We start from the raw sequence: 25,960 nt of genomic DNA on the forward strand, positions 1-25,960 counted from the left end.
TCCTCAGGCCTGTTCTTGTGCCAATAACAATCTGGTTTTATTACTATGGCTTTTTAGTATAGTTTGAAATTTGGAACTGATATTGCTCCAGTGCTGTTCTTTCTGCTAAGAGTTGACGAACCTACAGCCAGCATTATACTTAATGGTAAAAGATAAAGCCATTTCTTATTATTCAGGAAAGAGATAAGGATGTCTGCTCTCTCCACTCTTCTCCAACTTAGTATTAGAATGCTAGCTGGGGCAATAAGACAAGATGCAAACTTAAAGGGAATCCAAATAGGGAAAGATGAAGTAAAACATACAAGATGACCAATGGAATAGAATTGAAAACCCAGAAATGAACCTACAGTCCCATAGCCATCTAATTTTCGATAAGGGAGCTAAAAAAACAGAATGGAAGAAAGACAGCCTCTTCAGTAAATGATGCTGGCAATATTCGTTAACTACTTGTAGAAAACTAAAGCTAGATCATTATCACCCTGCACCAGAATCAACTCCAAATGGATTAAAGACCTCGGAGTCAAAGCAGACACTCTGAAAATATTACAGGATGGAATAGGAGAAACCGTAGGTCTCCTTGGAGCAGGCCAGAATTTTCTTAATAGAGACCCAGAAACACAAAAAAAATAAAAAAAAAAAGGTTGGAAAAATGGGATTGCATGCAATTGCAGAGCTTCTGCCTGGCAAAGGACATAGCTAACAAGATCAATAGAAAGCCCACGGATTGGGAGATCTTCACTAGCCATACAAAGGACAAGGTTCTCATATCTAAAATATACTTGGAAATTAAAAAATTAAATCCCCAACCACAAATCTTCAAAGAATCAACTGTCCAATAAATAAGTGTGCTAAAGACTTAAAGAGAAATTTCTCTGAAGGAGACAGAAGGATGGCCAATAAACACATAAATAAATGCTCAAACTCTCTAGCCATGAAAGAAATGCAAATCCAAACAGCATTGAAATAACACCTCACCCCAGTTATAATGGCTATAATCAAGATCTCTAATAACAACAGATGCTGAAGGAGATGCGGACAGAAGAGAACATTACTGCACTGTTCGTGGCAGTGTAAACTTGTTCAACCACTTTGGAAAGCAATATGGAGGTTCCTCAAAAGACTCCACATAGACCTCCCCTATGACCCAGCAATCCCACTTTTGGGCATTGACCCAAAAGTTCACAAACAAGACCACACTAAAGCTTCCAGCACGACTATGTTTATTGCATCATTATTTACCATAGGTAAGATATGGATCCAACCCAGATGACCCTCAGTAAATGAATGGATCAAGAAAATGAGGTATATATACACAATGGAATTCTATGTCTCCCTCAGAAAGAATGACATTGTCCCATTTGTTAGGAAATAGAAAGACTTGCAAAGAATTATATTAAGTGAAGTATACCAGGTCCAAAGAAACATAGGTCCCATGGTCTCCCTTATTTACAGTAACTAGTATAAGTCTGAGTCAAGCAGAATTGGTCAGATAAGTTGATGTTAGGGAAATGAACCCTAAAATATGTATTCAAATGTTTTTTTTTCTTTTGTGGGATTATTTCTAACACATTTATAAAATTATTTCTTTGTTGCTTTGTATTTCTCCCCCCACAGTATAACCCATGCTTTCACTGTATTTGATGTTGGTATAATTTGTGGAGGGGAAAGGAAAAAACAAATAGTTTAAATAGGGATATAGGTGGACCCCTTGCAACAATGAGATGTACAAGTCGTTATATCAAAAACGAACTTTACAACTTTGGTTGTGGGGAGAAAGATTGGGTGGGGGCAAGGGGGGAGGATGGGAAGGGATGGGAAGGGGAAAGAAATTAGGAAGCTACAACGCTTCAGAAGAAATGTACACATTTTCTTGCCCAGGTAATTTTAATCCCTCTGTACAATTTTTTCACAATAAAAAATAATAAATTTAAAAATAGAAAAAAGAAGAAAAAAATGAAAATGACATGATGTTGTATTTAATGGACTTCATGGACTCCATTCCCACGTTACGTGAGCTGATTAGAAACTTTGACCAACTAGAACAATAAAATATTGTCTCAATAAAAGCAAACAAGAAAGGAATAAAAAATAAACCAGAAAGTAATACACAGTTGGAAATTTGGGCTAATTTTGTTATTATGTTTTGAGAAGTCAAGTTTCCTATAGAAATGCAACTCATATATAATCCTCAGTTGTGTTTTAAATGTTGTCTTAATTATAGAACATTTCTAGATGCAAAAGAGCTCATGGTTCCCAACCAAAAATTTGAAAAAGTAAGTATCATTCTGTTAGAGTTCCAAGAAATGATGAAGGATTACAAAAGTTTAAGCCTGATGAAATGGGAAAGTTCATTTAATGTAGGACTTTGTAGACCTGGCTAAATTAGAATTTAGATTTAAAATAGATATTTTTTATTTATAATTTAATATTCTATAGGATACTACAAAATTCTTTTCAAGTAAAAGATTTAATTTACAAATTCCCTAATGGATCTGGTATTCTAATTGACTAGAATATTCTTTCAAGTGAGGTATAATAAGAACTTAGTTAATAGATAATTCCACCAGTTCATTTGTAAGATGATAATGTAAATAATCTAGACAAATTGTCAACAAATTGATGATATTAATTTATAAATATAGAAAAGGAGCCATCTTTTGAGACTTTGGTGTAACGTGGTTTGAAGAGAGTAATTGTGTGACATCTTTTTTTTTCTACCTATACATAACACAGGAAGAAATTTCCTTAATTATGTACCTCTGTATACAATGAGAAAAATGGTACATTTGAGGTTTGTTTTTATTTTGTTTTTGTTGTTTGGTTTGTCCTAGGCTTAACCTCTGGGCTTGGGTACTGTCCCTGAGCCTGTTATTGCTCAAGGCTACTGCACTACCACTTGAACCTCGGTGCCACTTGGGTCTGGTTTTTCATTATGAGTTTATTGGAGATAAGAATATAAGGAACCTTCCTGTCTGGGTGGGCTTTCAACCATATTCTTCAAATCTTAATATTAAGATATACAGATCTCCTGAATATCTATGATAGATAAAATATATAATAAAATACATATAATAAAAATAAATAATATTTGCAAGTGTTCTGATCTCAAGAACACCACTGTGTGGAAAATGATGTGGCAAAGATTAGTGTAGTATTCTTTCCATAATAGGAATGGCATCACATTAGCAGAAGTGTAATATTTTTTGACAATAGTGATAAAGTTGTCATGATGTGAATTTAGGGAATTTTAACGTGCACCTTACCAGTTGGAAATGGTTGGGCTAGGATGACTTTACGGCATAAAACCTTGGGATTGATTGTCAAAGAAATAATACCTTACTCTGATAAACTAATGTTTACTCTTAAGGAATTAATTATCATAGACTTCATAGTTTTAACCTCTACCAGAATGTGTCTTTTTATTCTGTTGACTTTAAAATATGTAACGCCTCATTGGAAACTGCATCAATTGCAGAATTAATTAAAATGCAAACAGGTACTTTTTTGAATGTCTCTGGTATGGCAAGTTCAGAATTTGAATATGAGTAGTTAGTAGTCATAGAATGTTGAGGAACAGATATATTCTGTCCTCTTAACAATTAGTCAGTTTTCAAAGTTAGGAGTTTCCATAGAATTGAACTGTTTTCTGTTTTAATATAAGACAATACTAAAATAATATTTTTTTCAAAATAATGGCAATTACATTCTGAAAATATTGAATAGTTTGATAACATTCCAGTTGAAGTCCCTCTGATAAAGAAAGAGGTCATTCAAATTAGCATGCAAAATGTTCATTTTTTAAAAAGGTAATACACATAGAATAATATTTACTGTACCAATACAGTGAAATTATATTTTATGCAGCTCACTTTAACTTAATTTTATTGTCAAGCTGATATATAGAAGGGGTTGCAGTAATTGTTAGGTAGTGGATACATGTCAAAATTTTTACCCCCTCCTTCATTTTTCTCACACTTTTCCTTCACCCCAATACTCCTCACAAGTTGTAATGTAAATTTCTAACATGTTGTCTTGTGAATATTGCTATTGCATTGGTTTGCCTTTTGTCCTTTTTCTTGCCATTTTATTGTTCTGCTTCCCTTGCCAAATGAAAATAAATGTATATACAATACACAGGATACTGAAATTAAATACAACAGTGGACAAACCAGAGGAAAACACAAAAGAAAAAAGAAATCACATAATACATTAAAAACAACAACCACAAAAAACCTCTCTTTCCATAGCTAGGAGTTTATTTTGCTCAAAATCATTTTATGCGATCATTTATAGACAGCTATTGATTCATTTTGCTCATCTGCTAGGACTATCCTAGATATTTCCTAGTTATTACAAATGGGGGAAACCATGGAATCTGTTTCTTTTGTCTTGCTTATTTTTCTTAGTAGGATTTTTCCAAGTCTTTCCATTTCCTTATGAATTGGAAGCATAGAATTCCTCTGTACATATATAAACCACATTTTGTTAATTCGTTCATCTACTGAGTGGTATTTTGGTTTAAAACATGATTGTATGTAAGTATCTCTTAAGGCCATTCAAAAATGAGAGATGCCAACTCACCAGATATACTAATATGATTTCCAAGTAAGATAGTATTTTATGGTGGTACAAGTGTTGAGATATCTGGATGAGTCTAATGTATATCTTGCACTGAATTAGGCAGGAAGATATCCAATACCATATAGGATTAAAATGATAGTGACAAAATATTTCCCTTGAGAAAGATATAGGAGGCTGCCAAATGTATGAAGTAGTTCAGATAATTTTGAAGAATTTAGAAATGCAAGCTCAATTATATCTCTTTAAATAATAATTATGTAAGTGGAAGGGGAAAAGAAAGGTAAGAGAAGAAAATAACTGTCAGCAGATCATTGTCCCAAGTTAGAATAGAAAAAGACATAATCTATAACTTCCAAGTATAAGGGAGACAATATAATACGTCCCACTTAATTTAGGTACATGCAAAGTATTTACTTGGCTTTTCCCTACTTAAATGCTCCAAAATAAATGAAAACTTAAAAGAAAATTTATGTGATTGCCATTGCTTCAACTTGAACACTAACTGTGATCAGCCCTCTTTTCTTACTTTGCACTTGGAAAATAGTCCCTAAGTTGAAGATGTCATGGCTGATTAGAGTCAGAGTTAGGGGCTTATAATTGTACAATTATCCCAGATTAGTTTAAAACAGTTTTCTCCCAAGATATCCAACTACATTTTCTGAAACTGTACTTTGAACACACCCTCACATCTGAGCACATTATTTGAAGTTATACTTCAGCTTTTCTTGGCACATTCTCCTTTGTGTCTTTGTCTTCTTTGCACATTCCTTTTGAGTTCATAGTTGCTCTATTTGCATTTCATCTGTACAAACTGCTAAGAACATTGTTCAACTACCACTTCTTGTTTGCACACGCCCAGTCTATGTATGAAAGTACTTTGTCCATGTTAAGCAATAGGGTAATACTCACTCTCTGAGGAGAAAAGTTCCACAATATAACCCTATGCCCACATTAGAGCATGTAGAATTTAAGGCATTTTGAGAGAACAGTGATATTAGAATTGAAAGACTCCTTAGGGACATTTTCTTGGAGCTCATTAGATTATGCAGGAGAAATATAAATATCCACAAAATTTGGAGCTAATTAGTAAGTATTCAAATTAACATTAGATTCTAGATGTTGTGTTAATACAAGTCACGATTGTATTATTACATCTGAAAACTTTACAACTTGACAATGTGTATGTGAAAATGAAAGAAAGGCATTAAAGCAAAATGTCTTATCTTTTTAGGCATTTAATCCTAGTGGTGAAACGTAATGTCTGAATTTTTCCATTCAATAAAAGCTTGAAGTTTATAAGAACATTTTTCTACATATAAGAATTTGTGTCAGGTTGATTGACAGGGTTATTTCAGCATGGAGATATACTTAAGAAGAATTTGATTTCAATAGAGTATTTGGCGGTTATGATTTGTTAATGTCTATTGAGGCATTTTCTGTTCTAAAGAAGAATCAATTCAAGGAGTCTTCAGTCACATCAGTAAAACTATATGTTTAATCTAATACTTGGTGTTACTTGTCCTACATTTATAATGAGTAGGCTGATAAGATATCCAAACATATCTAAATATATTTCAATAAAATCCCAAACTGATATGGATAGATGGGTCACTAATTGGAACTTTAGGACAAATTAGGGTTGTTTGTGCTTTAGTTCAATCTATAATCTCCTGGCTAAATAAAGTTTTCAAAAATGTTCACAGAATATCTCTAAGAAAAGTTCATGACAGTTATATCTGTATAATATTTTTAAGGTCAGGATTAAAGCATTTGTTCCCAATATTTAAAATCAATAGGATCTGTTGAATTAATGGATCCAGAATTTTATGTTTTCACATTCATATCTCAACATTTTATCAATAAGACTTTCACCAAAACACTGTTCTTATTGAACTTGTCTGTGTCCTTTTACTTTTCAAATACAAATAGATTTCCTTCAATATCTTCCTGAAAATTCTTTCATTCCTTTTCTTCTGTAAATCTGTGTTTATTACTTTTTTGTAACCTAATTTATCTCTTTCCTCCAATCTTATCCACACTCGTACTGACATTATTCACACGTTGGTCAGAACTTTCCTTTTCCTCTTCCTTTAATAATTTCCCTGATTTTATTATTATTTTTTATATTCATGTTCGTGGATATTTTGATGATGTTCAAACAGAACTACCTTTGCATTTGTTTAACATAAACCTTAGAACTAGCAGAGAATTTTTTCCTTCTAAATCCATCTTTTCCACCTGAAGTCCTTATCACCAAGAATGTAACTAACACAGTTAGGAGACCGAGATGTGGAAACATTTTAGATTTCCTTTTACCCTACCTCCATCCATTAGATAAGATGATTGATCAAGATTTTCTCTGTTTCTGTCACTAATGTAATATCTATGTACTCCTTTTTGTGCCCCTGAAACCAACCTATTGCAAATACTCATCACCAGTCATTCAGTCCTAAAACAACTGTTTACAATGTATGCATTTTTCCATATGGTCTTTTCATATTGGTCCTCTCCATCAACCAATGACTCTCCTTGTAAGCACACAGGGTGAAGAACTCAGACAAAAATTCTAGTACCATTATTTACTCATAACATTGACTTTTGGTCTTACATTTCTCATCTGTAAATGGATGTAATCTGCCAGAAATATTGAAGAATATATTTGTTGATTTCTAGAGCAAGGAAAAAGAAAGCAAACAGTCCTTACATTTTCTACCTTAGCTTACAAATAAGGAAAGTGTCAAATTCAGTTTGTTGGTATAAAGTCAGAAACAGTTTCATGCAGAAATAAAAATAAATTTTAACTCCTGGTTCTGCAGCTTGTGTCCTTTTATGGTAACTTCAGACATGTAAGTGGTATTATGTAAATTGTGTCATGTATTTACAGCTGTAATGAAGAACATACTCTTAATATATCATTGTAAAACATTGGTTATTGAATAGTATCTATATGAGAATGTTATTTGAACTAATCACACTAAGTTGAAACCTACATCTTAGTCCATCAAAATATGGAAATAAATGATTTTATTTATAAGAAAATAATAACACCAATTACAGTGAGTATTCATTAGAAAGACTACCTGTTTATGTGATTGTATTTCTTGATATTGAAACTCTCCTGTTTTTATTCTGTTTTTTTTTTTTTTTTGGTTCGTCATGGGGACTGGACTCTTGGCCTGGCACTGTCCCTCAGCTCTTCAGCTCAATGCACTCTACCACTTGAGCCACGGTGCCACTTCCCGCTTTTTCTGCTTATTTATGCTGAGGAATCAAACCCAGAGCCTCATGTAGGCAAGGCCAGCACTCTGCCACTGAGCCACCTTCCCAGCCTTCCTCTTGTTATTGTTATTTTATGTAATCCAACGATGTTTATAACTATGTATTCAATGTTGGAAATTTAGCTTCAAAGTTATCTAAAGTTTTTATTTTTCCTTTTCAATCACAACATCGTCATTATCAGGCTACACTGTGGTCATCATCCTCTCCATCCAAATTATTATTAGCATCATAAGTGCTAATCATTGAATGTCGGATATCTGTCTATTATTTTACTATTATTTGTCTTTTGATTAATAATTTTAATGTTACCGCTGTGCATGCATACATACTGAAATTTAGAACAAATAAACAAAAAAAACTAAACCATATCAGGTAGCTTGACTATGTGCTTGTAACAAATTATAGAATAGATTTTTTGAAGCATTGCAAATTCCTAATGGTCATGAATTAACTTCCTCTCTCTCCTTAACAACAAACAAATATTAAAGAGTTTGGGCAGAACATTTTAAAGTAATATACTGTAAATATTCCTACAATATCATGTGTATATCTAAAATTCCCTTGAAAGTAATAAACTCTACTTTCTATTGAAATATAGTTATTTTATTCTAGGAAACTTTTAGCAAAAGAGACTGTATATCTTTGAAATGAAAAGCGTCAAAAATAGTAATATAAAAGTTTTAGAGGGAGTCTGTCATATATATATATATATATATATATATATATATATATATATAAATGTTATGAGTAGAATAGTACATTTTTAGACATTATTTGTCCTCAGAAATATATACATATATCTAAAGTTATTTGCAGAATGATATACATCATAGTGAAACAAACAACTTAAAACATAATTAAAATTAAAAAAACAAAACTTCGTGAAACCAAGTGTTGGTAACAAACCCTGATAATACGAGCTATTCTGGGTGCTGAGATCTTAGAATTGTTTTCGAAACTAGCCCAGACAGAAAATTACTTCTTAGATTCTTATCTCCAATTAACCACTAAAAACAGAAATTAGTTCTTTTCCTCAAGTTGTAGAGTGCTGTCTTTGAGCATAAAATGGCTTGGGACAATGCCCAGGCCTTGCAAAAAACACCCACAACAACAAATTGTATCACATTAATTTGACAAAAGCATCTTTTAACTGCTGTGAACATTTCTTAGAAACATGAATACATACCCCTGGAAAATATTAAGTAAAAATGTATAGAACATTTACGTCTATGTTAAAGACATGACTATTAAATTGTTTAAGAAATTTAGGTAATGACTAGAGGTTAAGAATAATGACAGGTAGGTCATATATTGGGACTGGTTTTTTTATTCTATTTTACAATAGTAATAAAATGATATTTATAATGATTATATAAAATTACTCTTGCTTGGTATTTGAATTACCATAAGTGATAAATATTTTTAAATGATTTCCAAAGCAAAGGAGTATCAATTCTTTTGTAATTTCAAAACAATTAAGAAAATGATTTCAAGGCTGATTCACTCTAAGTCTATATTTGTTTTCTAGTTCTAGTTTTCATATGTTAGTAGACTTTAAAATTCCAAAAATTTAATGGATATTGCCATTCAGGAACATATTCACATACACTAATATTGGAGTCCCTTAAGTGGAATTGTTTTATTTCATTTGTTACTTTCCCAAATAAATCAAGATGATTGTGTATTTTGTTCTTTTCACTGCTTTTAGCTCTTATCTTGAGAATACGTTTATCCTAGCAAAGTAGAGATAAGCAATTGGATTGAGCAAGTAACATATAACTTTCATAAAATGCAGATGCATAGATTTGTGTCTTCTGTCATTTGTTAAAAGTTTCTTCCAGAAAAGTTTCTCAATTATTAGAAGTTTTTCCCCTTCCCCTCCACAAATTATACCGACATCAAATACAGTGAAAGCAGGGGTTATACTGTGGGGGAGGGACATAGAAAGCAACAAAGAAATAATCTTATAAATGTGTTAGAAACAATCGCATGAAAGAAAAAAATACATTTGAATACATATCTTAGGCTTCATTTCCCGACCATCCCCTTATCTGACCTTTTCTGCTTGACTCAGACATATACTTGATATTGTAAATAAGGGAAACCATGGGGAAAAAAATAGGGATACAGATGGACCCATTGCAACAATGAGATATACAGGTCGTTACGTCAAAAAATGAACTTTACAACTTTGATTGGGGGGGTTAGCGGGGAGGATTGGGTGGGGCGGTGGAGGAGGATGGGAAAGGATGGGAAGGGGAAACAAAGGAGTAGGCTACAATGCTTGATATGAAATGTACTCATTATCTTGCCCATGTAATTGTAACCCCTCTGTACAGTATTTTCACAGTAAAAAAGTAAAAATAATAAAAAAATTACTTAGAAATGATGCATAATTCCTAGGTATTCCAGTTTTCACATGTAGTTTTGCATTGAGTTATCTGTGTATAAACTCAAACGGAAAAAATACCCTCAAAATAAACAGAAATCACATCTTTGTTTTAAATGCAGTAGTTTAAGAGTTTTTAGCCAACACCAAAAACATCTTTTTAGCTATTCTGCATTTTGTGTGAAGAAGTTTTAACAATAGTTTTTTTTTTTTTTTCTGACATGCAATTCACTTACAATATATTATCTCCTTTTATTGTATACATTTTAGTGCTTTGGAAGTGAATTGTACCTTCATAGGTTTTCAAAGCCAAATTTTCACAAACTTGCATTTCTTCAAAGAGAAATGCTTTAAATTTTAGAAGAGACATTTAAAAAGATATAAAATTCAGTTACAGGAATTTGCCCAGCATACATCCTCTATAGTATGTCTTTTCAAAATTTGTTTTTGGGGATCGTTTCCAGGGACTCACACATACTATTCAAGTTCACTGTCAATTAACTACATTCTCTGTCCAAAAAAGTTTTTAACTTCTGATTAATACAGTCATAGAAGTGTAATGCCGGGATCCTATACAATTCTCTTTCACCTTTTGAAGACTTGAAAACTTGTTTGCTAAAATGATTGCAGTATTATACAAATTGATCACTACAAGAAGTATATGAATTTCTCCACAAATGTATTACTATATTTTGTGTCCTCTTTTTATATCATGATCATACTAGTGAATTTTCTTTTTATCATTTCTTAAACACTAAAGAGGAGCTTATTTCCTATGCTCCTCCTATTGACTATTAATTTACATATGTTATTTAAAGAAATATCCTATTCAGGAAAAAATTTATATAGTAGAAGATATAAAAATACTTAAGGTTCAGAATCATTGTAGCATTAACATTGTAGCATTAACAAATATGTGCTCTCTGTTGGATATGGTTTTATTTCTGTTATAGCGTACCTTGAATTATGAAAGGTTATCACTTGATATAATCCAGGTCTGCTTTTCTTTAGCTACTAATGTTTTCCATGTCAAATTTTTAGAAACCTTTACTGATTAATGTCATGAATTTTTACATTTATGTTTTATAGGGTTTTACATCTCAGATTTAGTTTGGTAATCATTCTTTATAAGGTTTGAGGTAGGCCAGGTGCTGGTGGCTCACGCCTGTAATCCTAGCTACAAAGGAGGCTGATATCTGAGGATCGTGGTTTAAAGCCAGCCAAGGCAGGAAAGTCCATAACACACGTATCTCCAATAAACCACTAAAAAACCAGAAGTTTTGCTGTTGCTCAAGTGGTAGAGTGTTCACCTTGAGCTGAAGAGCACATGGACAGCGCCTAAGCCCAGAGTTCAAACTCCATGACTGACATACAAACAAACAAACAAAGGATTGAGGTAGTAGTCTAAGATCATTCTTTAAATCTAGAGAGGCAATAGTGCCATTACAACCATTTAAGATTCTGTTTTTATTTGATAAAGTCATAGCATCCTTTTCAAAATCTGTGCACCATAAAACTAAGAATGTATTTTTGACAAATCTGTTATCTTCTTCTATGTGTCTGTTCTTATAGTAGAACTATGTTGTCTTCACTACTAAACATGGTGATACTATTCAAAGCTAGTATGAAGGCTCAAGCTGCACCATTTTACAAGATTGCTCTGACTGACGTGTATTCCTTGAATTTACATACGAGATTATTGAGCAAGTGGACCAATATTCTACAGAGATATCTAAATATTTGATATTCACTCATATTTCGCCCCTTGTGAAAATACAAACCCCTGATATTATATATAGAAAATGTATTGAGAGACTGTTCAATGCAACTAAAACTAACTTAGGAATGAGTTAAGATTTAGATAACAGTACAGCATAATAAAGCTGAATGATAACGACTTGAGCTGTACTGCCGAAGAGAGTGGGAGGGGGAGAATGGTGGACCACACAGGAGCTGTAGGTTATTGGTATTGTTTCAAAAAAATATAAAGACTTCAGAGAAGAGAAGGAGAAAAATAAAGTGTCCTGAATCTAGTTTCTTTTTAATCCACCTGATAGTTTGGACTGAAAGTCAGATAACATGGGAAAAATAAAATTTTAAAAAAAGCATTGTATAGAGCTGTTACAATTTAAAGAAGTAATAGGAATATAATTAATTTCCAAAGAAATAAGAGAAAGAATAACAATAACAATTGCTAACGTGGATAGAAGATGGATCACATTTTATCATATATAATTTTGAAAAAACATACTAGGAATGAAAACTTAAAAGTCATAATTTAAAATACAATTTTTATTATAACTAGATAGTATAGCTCAGTGGTAAAACTTTGGCCTAACATATGTGAGCAATTGTGTGATCTCCCAAGCATTACAAAGTACACACAAACACACACACACACAAAACCCACATAAATATACACACAGACACACCACACAAACACATTTGTTATTATCATATTAAACAGAGGAAATTATCACAAATAGTAAAAGTATTTTAATATATGAAATCATAATATTGCTCATATTATTCAAACGTTTAGTAGAAATAAAATAGTCACAAGATACTTGGATTCTTACAGATTAATTAAATTGAAAATTAAGAAATAAAAGACATGAGAACTTTGCAAACAAGTTTTAAATAATGAACATTTTGAATTATGTGTCCTTTTCTTTTGACAAAAGATTGATCTTACTGGTGTTTTAACTCAAGATTTAGAATATGATAACCAGGTGCTCTGGGGATGGCTATATCCCTAATCATTTCAATCTGGTAATTTTATGATAAGGTCTCATATTTTTTCAGTCTCTCCCGAATCACAAACCCTATTTACACTTCCCACCATAGTTAGAAAATGGAAACTACAAACACTATGCCCAGCTCAAATAGTTTTTTTTTTTTAAATTCAAGTACAAATATTTCCAAAAAGTGACCATGTAATGAAGCCTTTTAAAATAAAGTATGTGCTTCTTGAAAATACAGTATTTGTTACCTGGACAAATATGTTTAGAACTATAAAAAAATAAATTTATTTAAATTCACCAATCATATAAAATAAGAAAATAATTTTTAAATATTCACATGTTAACTATTTTGAAAGCAAAAATATATGTCTGAATAATTTACAGGTGTTAAAATTATGCAAAACTAAATTAACTAATCCTACAACTCTGAAAAAAGAATTACCCTAAAGAAACAAGACAAAATAAGTTCAAAATTTGAAATTAGGAAAATAAAATGAAGTGTACTCTTTAGTTGACATAAATAACTGTAAACCCTCTGTATATCAATTTTATAATAAAAAATGCATGAACAAAGTAAGAAAATTACACATTGGTCAATAGCGACAGGAAAAATATCAGTAGTTTTTTCTGAGTGTGCAAAAAATCAATGGAAGAGATAACAATGTTCCTTCCATAATAAATGTACTCATTTCCTTACTTATGTAACTGTATCCCTTCTGTACATTACCTTTACAATAAAATTAAATTGAAATTAAAAATAAACTAAATAATATACCAATAAAGAATTCGTAGAGAGTTAGGAAGCTGGCTCAGTGGCAGAGCTCTTGCTTTGCATGCTTGAGGCCCTGGGTTCAATTCCTCAGCATCACATAAACAGAAAAAAAAAAGCCAGAAGTGGCACTGTGGCTCAAGTGGTCCAGGGCTAGTCTTGAACTAGCCTTGAGGAACAGTGCCCAGACCCAGAGTTCAGGTTCAATGCCCAGAAGCCCCCCCCCAAAAAAAAACAGAATTACTAGAAACCATTGGTTAAAAACTTTTTTAAAAACTGCCCTAAGTACCCAAGTAATATAATTTGATGATACTATTTAAATACTTCAATTTTAGCAGAGAAGCCAAAAATTTACAAACTGTTAAAAAGTAAAGTAATAAATCAGAATATATTACTATTAATAATAATCATAAGATGAATTTATAGAGATTGTCAAATATGTAAGAAATGTGGCAATTTGCCATTCGTTTGCACTTAATAAGTGAGAAAGAATTTTCTAGGTCTTTTAAAATATATAATAAGTTTAATGAAGAAACTATTCTTTCACATCATATGATAATTAGATGAAGCTGATATTAGAGCAAAGAGCAGATTGTACTAAGTTTCTGGATGTTAAAGTATATATTTATTTTGGTTGTGGGAAATTGTGTTCAATTAGGGTATTGTTTTTGTTAGACTGGTGTCATATCTGTGGTTAATTTTAGGATAGGGGATCCCTTTCCACACGAAAATGCACCTGATCTGACGTTTTAGCCTTCCCATTATCAATGGCATAAGAGTTGCGCACCAACTTGTCTAGCTTCCTACCTTGCCAGGCTTGGATTCTGTAGTCCTTCCAATCCTAACCTGTAGATAGTGCAGAATGGTGGAAATGATCCAATGCACCCAGCTATAGATTGAGAAGGAAGTCCACTAAACTTTTGGCCTGGGTTCTGTTCTCAAGCCTCCTCAGTAGTTAAGTGTTCAGATGGGAGCCCTTGGCTCCAAGCAGTAAGAGTATTTCTTAAAGCAACTAGACATATATATGACTTAGGCATGTGAACACCACAGGACAAGAATAAAAGAGCAGTGAAGTGTAGAGGACAGGCACAATTTTAACTAGCTACGTGGAGGCTGAATAAGCTTAGCTAGCTACTCTGGAGGCTGAGATATGAAGATCACTATTCAAAGCCAGTCCAATCATGAAAATACATGCGATTATCTCCAAAAAACAGGAGTGGAACGATGGTTCAAATGGTAAACCACTAACCTAGGTCACAGAAGCTTAGGGATGATGAATGAATGAGCACTTGCACATGCGTGCGTGTGTATACACGTGCATGTGTACACACACACACATAAGCATTGCAATGCGAACTTCTTTTTTTACCTTGCTGTACTCTATTTCCCTGTATTAGTTTACAAATTAACAAAATCAGCTAAGCACCTATTTACATACAACTCATCATGTTTCTCTAAAGCCAACTCTCTTTTTGGAAGCATGCTTTTATTTGACCCAAATATAAACTATTCAGGAGTTTGATTCTTCTCCATCAATTCTGTAGAATTAGATGATTGTTTAGCTTCCTCCTAGCAATATAATTTTGTGAAATCCTGCATCAAGCAACGTATTCCTTTCACTAGAAGGGAAGCCTCTTTCAAACAATTAATAATAGTTTTTTCTTCTCTTTGCTTGCTTCTGTAGTATTATTATCTTCATATATTTCATGATCTGTCTGTGTATGACAAAGATTGCTGTGAAAATAAAAAGACCTTTTGCAGCACTTATCATTTATATACCATCCATAGATATAAAGGTATTTAAATATTACTGAAATTTCTTCGGAATAAATCATGTTCACCTTGACTATCGTGAAAAAGAAGAATTGGTTTCTCAGCACTTTAGGTAAGAACTTGATTGAAAGAAACAAAAGGAAAAGTGAGGAACAGCTCAACACATACATTCAAATGAAACAAAACAACCCAAGAAAACAAATTCAGTACTCAAGAATCTGTAGGAAATGCAAAGACCAAAAAAAAAAAAATCAGCTATGACATGCTTATGAAAATCCTGACTACAAGATCGTCTACTCTTGTAAGGATAGAGGTTAAAGCCCAGACTGGACAAAGATCTGTACGCAATGCCATGCACCTGTTATTCTAAATTCCAGGAAGAATAACAAAACGTGGACTGAGCCCAAGGTCATGCACAAGTATCTGAAAAATAATCAGGATAATTTATGGCTGGGGACATCACAATGTGGTAAGAACACCCATTTAGGGGACACAAGACACTCAATTCAAACTCTAATATTTGGGTATTAAAGTAAAAAGCTATGATTTTAAATAATTCGAATAATTGTAAGATTTGAGTTTTTGAGTGGAAAAATGCATGAGAGAGATAGAATGAACCCATGGTGCAATGCTTTCAACTTAAGTGAAAATGTTTTATGGTACTTCAGACAAAACAGAGTTACCTTGCAAATGAACATGGTTGTGCATTTGGGTGATGGAAATACTTTACTTACACAGGTGTTAATTAAATAGATTTTATTTGGGTAGATTGTACTTCTTGAACTAAGATCCTGGATGAAGTCCCTGAGATTTTTCTCTCAAGGCTACCACTCTACTACTTTGAGCCACAGTTCCAATTCTGATTTTCTATTGGTTGTTTGGTGATAAGAGGCTCCTGGTCACTCTTGCCCAGGATGGATTCAAACCATGATCGCCAGATCTCAGCCTCCCGACTAACCAGGATGCCAGGCATGAGGCGTCGATAGTTTTAATAATTTAGTAAATTGTACAGTTACTGAAGTTATACATTATCATTATAACCTGTGTAATATATGTGTGTATGTATATATCAATGCATAAGGATAGAAATATTTTAACATATTTTTGTATCTACAGTAGATTTATGAAATCATCCATTATAAAATAAAATGGAAACAAAAGTTAATAAGGAGCAAAACAAAGGAAATTATCACATGTTTCTTGTTGTTGAATAGAATACAAATTGCGAGAATCAGTTTGGGAAACCATCTGTACGTTAACAAAATGGATAAGAGCTATTAATTCCAATCCATCTATCTGCCCATGTTATGCAACCTCACAAATGAGTGTGAAAATCAAACCACACTTTTTGCCTTTGTTTTTAACTCACCTGTTATAATTTTTGGGTTCGATGAAGTAATCAAATAAAGATTAAAATAATATTATGTGAGACTATGAATTAGAGCTGAAAATGATTTTAAATATGATAATAGCTAATTAAATTGCATATTTCTTACTTTTACTCTGTCATGTCCCTCATTCCCACATTAGGAAAGTTTATAGAAAGTTTTCACTAAATTATATGTATAATTATGAAAAAATGTATTGAAAGAATATGGGCACAGTGTGGTTTTAGCTTATTGAGACTTGTAGGGAGAAGTGTGTTTTTGAGGACTTGAAATACATTGTGATGAAGATGAAAGGAGGGATGTTCTTATTCTGGAAAACTGGCTAGAGGATTGCTCCCATAAAGGTAGTGATGAATTCATCCAAAAGGTTACAGTAAAATCACTTTCACAACCATGTTCACTGCTGCACTATTCACCGTAGCCAAGTTACAGAAACAGTCCAGATACCCTTTGGCGGAGTGATGGTTGGAGAATGTGTGGCACATATACACAATTGGATTGCACCCATCCATTTTGAAGACTGTTACATTATTTGCAACGAAATAGATAGAACTAAAAATATATTAAGTGAACTAAGTCAGAGCCAGACACACAGAGGACCCATGTTCTGTCTCATATTTGGAAGCTAGAAATTTATACAAGTTTACACAAAAATATTAACCAAAGCATGCTATTTACAGAGGAGTATTTCAAAGGTGTAATTTCTTATGAAATTGAACTTTACTCCAACAAAATGAATATCAGGAAACTATCACTTGGAAGATGTGAGGGGAAGTCAAAAGGAAGGAATATAGAGAGTTGTGGAGGAAGAGAGTGAAGGTATAATATTCAATGCAGATAGTATGAAACTAGAAAAAATTAAAGTGGGGTGAGGTTTGGAAGGGTGTGGGAAAGTTATATAAAAATCCATTATACTTAAAATAATTGTTTTGTTGAATGGAAATTCCCTTGTACAAGTATTTAAGATAATAAATATATAATTAAAAACAATGGAGACATCTGACCTTAAATTCTATTTCTATCTATTTTAGAAAATAAAATTATTTGCTCTATAATTTGATCAGAGGGATGGATTTTGTGGCTAGCTAGATCAATGCACATCTGTCTCTCTCTTCTTTCCATTTCATGGTTCTCATAGGTAATATGATTACTCTTTAATTATCCTAATTTATTTTGCTTTTATATTTTTGGTTGCATCATTTCACTTTCTGCTCTGTCATTCCCAATTCATTTACATAGAAGGCATTATTTCCTATTTTCTCATTCCTAGAATAAGCTGCACATGAAGACACCACTGGTCCTCATTTTCAGTCTGTACCTTTGAATACGCAGGAAAATCTTTCCTCTGCTCTCTACCAATTCCCTATTCTCCAGTTAGAGTAATTTAGAATAGTAAAAATGAAAAAAGAGAAAATAAATAATAGTGAAAAAAAAGATGCAAAAAATTCACCGGATTTTTCTGACCATTTCATCCAATGTGAACTATTGGGGGAATACATGGACAGCTCATTCTCACTGGCACTCAAAGTCTCTGGTTAGGCAATTCTGATGAAGTTGAGGAACAAGATGAAAAAGTGAGAAATGGTATCAATTGCAAGAAAAAAATGGAATAGGATCCAAGCAAATTTCTTCTTTGTTCTTCTGAATATAATCGATTTACTACAGTGCAGAGACGACTTTCCAAAAAGGCCACTCATGTGAATACTAGGGATGACGATGAGTATACCCCTCTTCATCGAGAAGCCTACAGAGGACACTTAGACATTGTCCATGAGTTGGTGGCTCAAGGCAGATATTCATGTAATAACTGAATGGCTGGACACCCCTGCACAGTACTTATACATGGAATAATACCAGAGTGGCTTCTTTATTGCATCATGATACAGATACCAATGCCCAAACTAAAGGCCTCTTGACCCCCTTGCATCTTGCTGCTGGGAATAGATATAGCAAAGATATGTTGGATCTCCTGGTGAACCATTATATCAAACCAGGTCTGAAGCACAACTTGGAAGAAACTGCATTTGATATTGCCAAAAGGATAAGTACAAATTGTTCTCGTAAGTCCTAATGGTTCCGTTAAGTTTCTTAAATTTCAAAATTGCCAGTCCATCCTATGTGTCCATACAAAACATTTTCACAATACAAAGCAACAGCAAGATCTTACTTTAAAAATTCATGGATTCCATGGTATTCTTCCAAGTGAATTTCCTGACTTTGATGTCAAAATATATTCGAGTTGTTTGTATACACCTATAATGATTTCTATAGAGTTTGTGATTTTTTAATCATAAATAATTTTAATTTATCTGTTGAAATGAGTAGTAAAGAAACTAAAGATATTTCTGGTGCCTGTCTGAAAAAAGTATATTTAAAAACATATAATATTCTGTTTGTATAATGTCCATAACCTATTTCATTCTCTCCTAGATATAATACTTTGAATTCGACATTGTTTTATAATATATAGGTCCATTAATAAATGTGTCCTTTCAGATTGCATTCCATATAGAAACAGTTTAAGATTCCTTTAATTCCTAGGTCCTTATAGAATTTTATTTCTTTAGGATAAAATGGCAACGTTATCTTATTTCAAAAGTTTTATAAAGGTTATGCTATGTAAAGGCCTTTCTAAAAAGGTGAAGATTGAATGATGTCAAACTAACTTTTATTTCTATGAATTACATGTATTCTTACACTTGTATATTTGTAATCAACTTTTTAATAATTTCTTGCATCTCAAGAATAAAAAATATGCAATACTTCACAAATTTTCATATCATCCTTGTACAAGAGCCATGAAAATCTCTGTTTTGTAATTCAGGTAGACGTGCTGCTGAAGCATGTAGTATCCTGTAAATTTAAGTAGTTAATGATGCAATCTTAAGACAGGTATATATCTTTGGTTGCCTATTTATAACAAGGAAACCTTATTGTTCCCCAAATTGCTATTCATCTTATTTCTGTAAAATTCTGTGCATGGTGGAAAAAACTTATATTATTTGTTCGATTGCTCATATTTGCAATTTTTTCATTTGAAATTGGATCATACTTTGAAGCCTTTATAGCTTGGGCCAAAGGTGATGGATTTTCAAGTACTTATTTATTAACTGATTTAGCTTTGTGGAGCTAATGGATTCAAAGTAAGCATTGCTTAAGAGCTACTTCTAAACTTCTGCTGCTTAAAATTTCCCAAATGAGGTCTTTCTGGCACAAATGTCGCCCTGACCCTTTACCCTTGCTCCATGTAGGAACAGACTAACCAGAATCTTACCCTGACAGCATAGATTGTCTTATTGGAGCAAAACTAGTCTGTTACAAGGGATCATAGAGAGATGAACAGTTCAGACAGAACTGTTCAGACTAGAAGGTATTTTTTTCAAAATATAATTGTTTATTACACCCTAACATTTCAAAAGAAACTAAAGCCAAGAAGGTGAAAAAATTGTTCATATGTATGATTACCTAATGTCCTGGCCTGTCTACCATCCAACCAGGCAGGAATTTACACCACTGATTTTCTATCACCAAAAATATTCCATAGCTCCAGGGGAAGTCCATATATTTCTCCTCATTACTAGGCCTTAAATTGGTAATGTTTTAATCACAGTATTTCCTCTTGCCTCTAGGCTGCATATCTCCGAATGGTAATGTTTTAGCTCTAATTCTATCAAACACTGAGGTAGAGGTAATGGAATAATATTTAAAACCGTTGCCTCTGGTGGCTCAGTGGTAGAGCGCTTGCCTTGCATGCCTGAGTCCCTGGGTTTGATTCCTCAGCACCACATAAGCAAAAAGAAAAAAAAAAAATAAAACCGTTGCCTTTGATACCCTTACCACAAGAAAACAATGCAAAACATTTTTTAATATTATATATTATTATGTATTTTATATTTATATGTGCTGATTTTATATTTCACACAGTGTATCTTATTAAAATTAATTGATAATTTGAAAATTTAATTGATATTTTTTCCAATAAATAGATTGGAATATTAATAATCAGCATTAGAATATATATTAGAATATAAAAATATCAATGCAATGTTTTCGGTATAAACTTGTGATACCTTCTAAATGTTCTTGGTCTTTTGAATTCACATGGTAAAAAAAAATGTTGTTTTCTTCTAATCTATAAGGGATTTTACTCTGCTGCTCTGTTTATTGTTTTAACTCGCTGGTCCCAAACTGTTTTTCTCCATGTTTCTGAAGCATTCCTACTGATTATACTCAAATTTTGCTGATATGATGTCTAAAAGGCATTATTCTTCTACAAGATCCATGGGTCCTAGGAGCCCAGGTCCCAGTTATCCGCATCATCAGATAAATAAGGCAAGAGTTCTCACCTAGGCCTATGCAACATGCCAACAGAAAGTAATTGAAGACCCTTCTCAGTTTCTCATTTCCTATATTTCAGGGCCCCAATTCCTTGAAATGCAGGAATTAGCAGAAATCAATTGGGAAATGCAAGGCAACTTAAAATGCAAGATGAAATCACAAAATGTGAAAGTACAGTAATTCAAACTTTCAATTTTCAGATGACCATCATATATGATTGAACAAGACCACAAATGTCACAATATCATTTGTAATACCCCTCTCTTAATGATTAATGAATGATTTCAGTCCAGCATCAGCAGGCCAAAAAATAGTTCCTGGAATGATAGATCCATAATTGGTCTACCAATGCTAGGAATACTTGACATAGAGGTCAAATATAATTCAGAAAAACATTAATTGAGAATATCCTTAGTGCTTCAAAACACTGGTACTTCAGTAAAACTTGGTTCTGTAGTATAAAAATGTTGTCATTGTCAAACAATGATAACCTACATTTAATCTCCTGAAAGTATATTCCTTTTCAAATAAACTTTTAAAAATTACATTTGCCAAATAACACTTTACAAGTAGATGATATTTAGTGATATAAATAGTTTCTGAAGTGTAGGGAGCAAATTACATTAGAGTTGATTTATTTACCCAGCACTAATGCCAAACAGGTTCATCCATTCATTAAAGTGTAGAAATTATACCCCCCACCATTTGTTTTTTCAGTAGGTGGCTTCAAAAATTTGTTAAATAGATCAGCCTCCCATATTTCAAACCAAAACATTAGCTAATAAAGTAAATTTCATCACATAATAAGTACACTTAAAAAGTCACAAATAGTTGCCTTATCATATGGTGTTTTATGTTTTCCATATCTAACATAGTAAGAAATATGACTTTAAGTCTTGAATACAGGTACTCATCAGAGATTTGACAAACATAAAATCTGTCTTCTATTTCTACCATATTCCTCTAGAGTAGTAAATTTTAGTTTTCTTCTTTTTCCAAAACTTATAGGTAGTAGAAAATATTATCCCATGTAAAATAAAATAACCACAAACCACAGTGCAAAGCCATTTATAAAACTGGTATTTAGGAATACATTCTAAGCCTTTTTTAAACTTTCTTGTTGACTACAGATCATTAAGCTCGGGGCTGGGGGTTTAGCCCAGCGGAAGGGCGCCAGCCTGGCGCACGCAAGGCCGTGGGTTCGGTTCTCAGCCCTGGTTTAAAAAAAAAATTAAAAAAAAATTAAAAAAAAAAGACACATAAAGCTAGAGATCATTAAGCTCTTCCAATCATGGGGGCAGTTAAGATCAATGCTAAGGGTTTCAAACATCTGTTGAGCATTCGGGTAGTGTAACACATCTTCCTTGACAGTGGCCCGGTATTTTGGGGTCATGGGGGTACCATTGGTTAGGTCGTGCAGAGGTTCGGTGGACGTTTACAGGGAACATGAACTGGGGTTCATTTATAGGCTTGGCTGTCGTTGCCACGGTAGATGTGGGGCCTGTGAACAACTGTTGTATTACAGGGGGAACAACGAGTTTTTGTTCTTGGGAAAAGTTGGATATCTCTGCTCAAGGATAAAAAGTTTTCTGAGGGGAGTTCCCAGGCTGGCCTAAACAGTCAAAAGAAGTGAATGGGCAGGCTTCCTGGGACTGATAGTGTGGGGGAGGCAGTTTTACAAGCATAACTGGCTGGCCCCCGGGTCACCTGATAGTGGAAGTTGTTGATTATCTGTGTTCTTGCTGGAATTGTTTGCTGTGTCACAAGAAGATGGGAGTGCTAGAGCAGCTTCGCTATTTTCCTTTTGTTCTGTTTCTTCTTGCAGCAAGGTGTTAAAGGCTTGCAGAGTTTCCCCTTCTTTCCCTGATAGACAGGCTTGAATAGCTACTACAATGGGGTAAAAGATTAGGGGCAGCTCAGAGCCGTCACGGATTTCCTTTTTATGAACTGCCTGAAGGATGTGGGTCCACCTGTCTGGATCTCAAATGGCCCCAGAGTCAATCCAGGGACACAATTCATTCACTATTTCCCATATTAATCTAGCTTCCTTTTGTAATACTTTTATCTGCCTACTCCGGAGCAGGGCAACAAGTGCTTGTGATTGAGGCTCTCCTGCTGCAGGGGGAAGGTTGCCCATGGAGGCACTAATTTTGCACTAGACCCTAGACCGTCCATCTGCCAAAAGCGATCGAGCCACTTGTTGGGCGCCACTTGTAGGGCTAGATCTCCAGCAGGAGGTAAGCATGAATGACTCACACAAAGAACCCACGTTGGGAGAACAGGCTTATGCAGGTCTTATTTATTTCTGCACAAGTGAGGGATTAGATAGCCCAAGCGTTCCCAACCTCCTGAGTCCTTCCCAGCCAATTACTTAGTGGGGAGTTGATGTAAGGCACTTGTGATGGGCACTGCTTGGTGACAGGCACTGATTGGTCCCCCGGGGGCTTGTAGGGAGCACAGACAGCTCATGGCTGGCAAGCTAGGCAGACATGCCTGTGGGTCACATCTCTATGAGCAGAAAGTGTGCTTCAACTGCTACTCTAGCTGACTCAACCAGATCTGACCGGCTCTACCCACACTACATCTTCATGGTTTTCCTTTTAAAACTCTTTTATTTGGATGTGGAATTTATTTTCATGTCTTCATTCAATCTGTTCTGCATTCTAGTGAGCTAAATAGGCTCTGTAAAATCACTTTAGGTAGCAAAAATATTAAGACAATGTATATCAAAAAGTTTGGCCTCCCTCCACTCCTGAAGCCAATATGCTTAGCTAGGGCTTCTAAGAACTTGTTTTCTTGCCTTTTCAATTTGCTCAGTTCTTTTCTGAACCCAAAACTTTTTGGCTTATTTAAAAAGAGAAATCTTCACTATCTCATGTTAATAAGGATATTATATTTTGTAAGCTACTAATAAATGTGAAATCATTGGTTTCAAGTATCCAATCAGATTTTTTTCTGTGGTTCAGTGCTTCACGTGCAAAGACATTGTGGAAAGTATTACAAACAGAAAAGTGTAAACCCAATACCTTCTTTCATTGTTGAGGGCACTTTCTCCCTAAATATTTGGACCCAAATTATCTTTTTCAAAGAATTACTGTTTGGTAATTAAAGTCAATTCACAAATTTTGATGCCTTTTTTTAAAGGACTTTGAATTTAAATTCCACTACAACCTTGTTTCACACAGTAAGAGTAGATTTTCTGGGTAAGGACAATTCTCAAGGGAACCTACAGGATTTATAGCAAGGTTTCTGAGGTTTGTTTAGTGTGAAAATGAGCCATCTTCACCCACATTGCTCCCTCTCAGCTAAGTCTCCATGGAGTACTTTGCATGAAAGTCTATTTTCCCAGGCAATTTTACATTTTCATAATAGGAAAACTTGTTAAAAAATTTGAACTTGTTAAAAATTTACCTGTTATAATTTTAAAACTCTTTTGAAATTCCTTTATTAGAACCGCGAATTCACCAATCCTAACCCCACCTTTACCATGAAAAACAGTTAACATGTTGTTTTCATGATATAGTTTCCATGAAACTATCATTTTCCAGTGGTTTTGTTATGCGTATATATAACCATATAAGCTGATTCTGAGCAAAATGAACTCCAAGATATGGAAACAGAGAGTATTATTTGCTGCTGTTGTTTTTAATGTACTATGTGATTTCTGTTTTCTTTGGGATTTTTCCCCTATGCTTCATTCCCTGCTGTATTTGATTTTTGTAGCCTGTGCATTGTGTATATATTTACCTTAATTAGAGAAGGAAAGAGGAACAACAAAATGGTGAGACAAAGGACAAAGGCAAAACAATGAAATAGCAATACTCACAAGACAATATGTTGTAAATATACATTACAACATGTGAGGAGTATTGGGGTGAAGGAAAACTGAAGAAAATAAGGGAGGGGTAACAAGTTTGAAAAGTTATGTATTCATTACCTTAAAATTGCTGTAACCCCACTGTACATCACTTTGACAATAAAACTAAATTTAAAAAATAAGCTGCATGAAATAAAATTTCACTGTATTGGTATAGTAAATATTATTCTTTATGTAGTAACTTCTTAAAAATCAATACTGTTTGGTGTCTAATTTGAATTAATTACCCCCTTTTTAATCAGAGGACCATCAACTTGAATGCTATCTGACTAAACAATATTTTCACAATATACTTACCAATATTTTGAAAAAAGAATAAATATAGTACTTTCTCATGCTAAAAGCGAAAACAGTTTAATTCTATCGAAACCTCTAACTTTTAAAAGCTAATAAGTTGTTAAGAAGACAGAATATATGTGTTCTTCAACATTCTAATGACTAATAATTACTCATTTTCAAATTCAGAAGATTCCATACTTGAAAGATTCAAAACAGTACAGGCTTGAATGTTACGTAATTCTGCAATAGATGCATATTTCAATGGGGTGTTACAGATTGAGAGTCAACAGAAAAATAACCACATTCTGGTTTAGGATAAAACTATGTAGCATAGGTAATAATTCTTCAAGAGTAAGCAGTTGTTTATCACAGTAAGCTATTATTTTTATGACCACCAATCCCAATATTTATGACATAGAGTCATCCTAGCCCAACAGTTTAGAACTTTTAGGGTGCACCTCAAACTTCCCTTAATTCACATCATGAATAGCTTATCTCTATTGTGAAAAAAATACAACTCTGCTAATGTGATGCCATACATGT

At 33.4% G+C, this 25,960-nt stretch overlaps 1 pseudogene; it reads right to left on the reverse strand.

The window, feature by feature from the left end:
- Positions 1–19,671: 19,671 nt before the first annotated feature.
- Positions 19,672–19,768, reverse strand: LOC122124873 (annotated as a pseudogene).
- Positions 19,769–25,960: the final 6,192 nt, after the last annotated feature.

Source organism: Dipodomys spectabilis, unplaced genomic scaffold (genome assembly GCF_019054845.1).
Source record: "Dipodomys spectabilis isolate Male_0828 unplaced genomic scaffold, ASM1905484v1 ptg000250l, whole genome shotgun sequence".
Classification (NCBI taxonomy): Eukaryota; Metazoa; Chordata; class Mammalia; order Rodentia; family Heteromyidae; genus Dipodomys; species Dipodomys spectabilis.